This window comes from Pyxicephalus adspersus, chromosome 12 (genome assembly GCF_032062135.1).
Source record: "Pyxicephalus adspersus chromosome 12, UCB_Pads_2.0, whole genome shotgun sequence".
Lineage (NCBI taxonomy): Eukaryota > Metazoa > Chordata > Amphibia > Anura > Pyxicephalidae > Pyxicephalus > Pyxicephalus adspersus.
This window is the reverse complement of record NC_092869.1, coordinates 495289-500196: the sequence shown is the minus strand read 5'-3', so window position 1 is coordinate 500196 and position 4908 is coordinate 495289.

The window sequence follows — 4908 nt, the reverse complement described above, 5'->3', positions numbered from 1 at the left end:
GGGGGAAATCTCCCCATTGTGGGAGGGGCAGAGACACTAGGGGAAAATGTTAGAAGTCACATGATTTCCAGTATTATTGGCCTTGCGTATCGCATTGATAATGGTCAGCAATGATGGCGATCACTATGGTCCCATCTTTGGAAGTGGTCAGATATTTGTGTGAGCGGAGCCCCCGTGGCATTGGTGGTCACCAGTGATTCCCGTGGCACAGAAATGGCCCCCATACCCCTCCCCCATCTAAGCCGCAGTCCTATTTTCATGTTTTGTGTGATCAGTAAAACAATTCTGCGCAGCGATAATAATGACATCCGCTGGGAGAGGAAATGCAAAGTGCCGACACAAGACAGCGAGTTTTACGACCTTCCTGGAGCAGCGGACTTAACCCTTTGCTGTAGTTTTGCCGTGCTCTGTGCAGAACGGTCGCTCCTAATGTATTATCCCGGGCCCCAATTACCCCAGCCCGGGGCCCAGATCTGCACTGCACCATTTTTTATAAATGCTTTTTCCTGGAATTTTGGCATAAATTTTCATTCACCATTCCGCGTCATACAGATCGCCAATCTTGCACGGTATTGGCCAGAAATTGCGCAATTTTATTGGCGGCACCCAAAGAGAGATGAGGGGTGTAAAATAATATCGGGATTTCTGCCATGGTGGATGATGGGAAATATTTATCTCTGACACCAGGTGAACGCCATTCACTAGCAGGCCACACCCCCTGCACTTTCTCTAGAATCCTCCGCCCTCCTATCGCCCTCCATGACGCATGCTGAGCCCCCCTTTAAGCCCGGGCAGCCACAACCGCCACCGAATCCGGTAATCTCCCCATCGCAGCGTCACCCCAGAGCCGCCATCTTGTGTCGCTGCACCGCCCCCCCTTAACCAGGCGATGAAGAAAACAAACACAGCTGCGGCTGCCATCCTGTGATTTGTGATTAATTCCCCATAAACAGACATTTTTATAAAACAAAAGGAAAAAGAATTTAATCTAAAACTCAATAAGAATAAAAAGAAAAGGAGAAAATCACAAAGCCGGCGGCGGCACAAAGGAAATTAGAATAATGCCGGGAATAAATCCACAAATGACGTCTCCTGGTTCCCGCTGCGCGTTTTTATTTACTCAACAAGAAAATTACACGAGGAGACGGCGAGATTTTTTGAAGGGAGATTTCGTCCACACCCCTCCCCCATACCGCTGGCGGCGAATGGTCGGTGAACAGATGTTGGCGAAATGCGTAAAACCGAAGATCTGGTTGTCGTGGGAGGATGTTGTTTTATCTCTCAATCAGTTCTATAAAAGAACCACAAGCCCCAGCAGAGGGGCCCAATCAGATATCATCATCCCAATTCAACCAATGACTCTTCTTTATTCTAAACTCTATGCGGGGGTCCAAACTCCTCCCCCTTCACCTGGATATGAATAATATAATTGTGATATCTTCGCACTGGGCCCCAACCTTCAGTGTGTGGCCCCAGCAGGAAATATTTTGCAGCCAATTCCTGGAAAGGACCTGCTCTGTCATCGGGTAAGCAGTGGTCTCTTTGCAGAGGTCAGGCACGCCCCCTGCTTAGTCACAGCCAATCATTAAATCTCTGAATGGAAAAAGCTCCGTTCAATTTTTATCCAATCAGCCGTCTCTCAATGCCAGGTATTGAAGGTTGTAGTTGGTCGCATATCATACAATCTGATTGTACATTAATACATTTCGGTGTAACGATGCAGGAATAAAAATTGTGACCTGATTGGTCGGTGGGCTTAGTTGCCGATTCCTAATGTGCACACGTCCTGGGATGATGGGAATATTTAGCCATGGACGGCCTGTCCCAGATTCGGGGTGCCTGGTGATTGGTTGGCGCAGTGACACAATGGCGGCGTTTCCGTCTTCCCGCCTCCGCCTCGGCCGCACAAACAGGTTCCTCCGTTAATTAGTGGCTCCGGCCCTGCCAAGCGCACTTCTTGTTTTCCAAACATCTTGTTTAGCGCCAAGCCTGGTAAACAAACCTCAAAATATCCAAAAAATAAAATCCCCACCCCGCAGGATTTATGAGACGCACGGAAGCGCTGCACACAGGCGAAACGCAGGGTGGGGGAGGGTGGACAGAGGAGCAGATGGATGGCAGCCGCGAACGGCGAGGAAACGTGATAGAAAGACAGACGGATGGAATTAAAAAATTGACAGCTGAAATGAGTTACCGCCGGCGGCCCCCGAGCTGCCAATAAAGACATCAAAGTGCGCCGAGCTCGTAATAAGTCTTCGCCAGATATTGAGATTTGCTTGTAAAATGTCAGCTCTGCGGGTCGGGTCATATATCTGGGGATCATCCGGCAGCTCAATGATTTACCCACCGCCTGGCCGGCTCAGGGTGCAGCCGTGATGGTGAACGCCCTGGAGAACGGGACGCCGCCAAAACGAGTGACGCTATCTTGGGACACGCCCAGACTTCATCCGCAATGGATTACGCCAAATTCAACAAAATTATTGGTAGATTGCTTGCAGTTCATCCCGAGTTAAAGAACGAAGATTTCGCAGCCTTCTGCCACATGGCAGCCTGATTGGGAACTGCAGCTGGTGTTCAGAGGGATGAGAAATGAAGGGCGGCTGTGCCATAATAATTTCACCCGTATCTGCACCGTCCATCATCAGTCGCTGCATCGCCATTCGCTCGTACAACGATTGGTCGGCACAGTGAGATTGGACGTTGCCTTTATCATGGCTGCCAGTGCTGAACTTCCTCCGGGGTCCTCGGAGTCCTGCTGACAGCTCTGTTTATTAAACGTCCCCCCCGCCATCATAATCCATCCCTGCGGCCAGGCCAAGAAGCGCCAAGCGTCCGGTAAACACCATCCATCATGAAATATTAGATCTCTGTCCCCAGGCGGTGGCGGAATGAGAGCGGCCCGGGTTTAGCCAAACGCAATCAAAAGAGTCACCGCGCCGCCGGTAAATATGGCCACAGACAGGATATAAATTTGCCTTTTATTTAACGTCCCGGCTGGTAAACACTTCGGTATAATCCGGCGGATGAAGGAACGGCACCTCATTTGTCGCCTCCGCTAACCAACCGCCATCCTCTGCCGCCCGGAGATTCCAGAGGTTCGGGGCCGCCAGCACCGGCTGACAAATCTGTCACCCTGAGCAATGGCAGCAGATAAAGGAGCCCAAGGGCCAACGCAAAGAGAGAGCGCAAGGCCTGGGATATGGGAGATGTATGCCCACCCAGGGGTAACATATACCCCTTAAGAGGCACCATATACCCCCTAAGAGGCACCATATACCCACCTAGGAGGCACCAAATACTAACCTAAGCACCATATACCCACCTAGAAGGCACCATATACCCACCTAAGCACCATAAACCCACCTAGGAGGCACCATATACCCACCTAGAAGGCACCATATAGGTTTAGCCAAACGCAATCAAAAGAGTCACCGCGCCGCCGGTAAATATGGCCACAGACAGGATATAAATTTGCCTTTTATTTAACGTCCCGGCTGCTAAACTCTTCGGTATAATCCGGCGGATGAAGGAACGGCGCCTCATTTGTCGCCTCCGCTAACCAACCGCCATCCTCTGCCGCCCGGAGATTCCAGAGGTTCGGGGCCGCCAGCGCCGGCTGACAGATCTGTCACCCTGAGCAATGGCAGCAGATAAAGGAGCCCAAGGGCCAACGCAAAGAGAGAGCGCAAGGCCTGGGATATGGGAGATGTATGCCCAACCGGGGGTAACATATACCCCCTAAGAGGCACCATATACCCACCTAGGAGGCACCAAATACTAACCTAAGCACCATATACCCACCTAAGGGGCACCATATACTCACCTAGAAGGCACCATATACCCACCTAAGCACCATAAACCCACCTAGGAGGCACCATATACCCACCTAGGAGGCACCATATACCCATCCAAGAGGCACCATATACCCACCTAGGAGGCACCATATACCCACCTAGAAGGCACCATATACCCACCTAAGCACCATATACCCACCTAGGAGGCACCATATACCCACCTGGGAGCCACCATATACCCACCTAAGCACCATATACTCACCTAGGAGGCACCAGATATCCACCCAGGGGGTATCATATAATGTTTCAGGGGGGGGGAAATAAATCCACCATGGGGGTATTATATAGTCATCATATAAAGATTTAGGGGAAACAATATACCTACCATGGGGGCACCATATGTTCCTACCCAGGGAGTATCATATAATGGTTCAGGAGAAACAATAGATCCAACCATAGGGGCACCATATACCCACCTAGATGACACCAAAGACCCACCTAGGAGGTACCAGAGACCCATCTGAAAGCCACAATATACACACCCAGGGGGAGTCATAAAATTTTGAGGGGGGACTATAGACCTACCATAAGGGCACCATGTAACTACTCTGGAGGCATCATATAACGATTCAAGGAAAACCATTACCCACCTAGAAGGCACCATATACCCACCTAAGCACCATAAACCCACCTAGGAGGCACCATATACCCACCTAGAAGGCACCATATACCCACCTAGAAGGCACCATATACCCACCTAGGAGGCACCATATATCCACCTAGAAGGCACCATATACCCACCTAAGCACCATATACCCACCTAGAAGGCACCATATACCCACCTAGAAGGCACCATATACCCACCTAAGCACCATATACCCACCTAGAAGGCACCATATACCCACCTAGAAGGCACCATATACCCACCTAGGAGGCACCATATACCCACCTAGAAGGCACCATATACCCACCTAAGCACCATATACCCACCTAAGCACCATATATCCACCTAGAAGGCACCATATACACACCTAAGCACCATATACCCACCTAGGAGGCACCATATATCCACCTAGAAGGCACCATATACCCACCTAGGAGGCACCATATACCC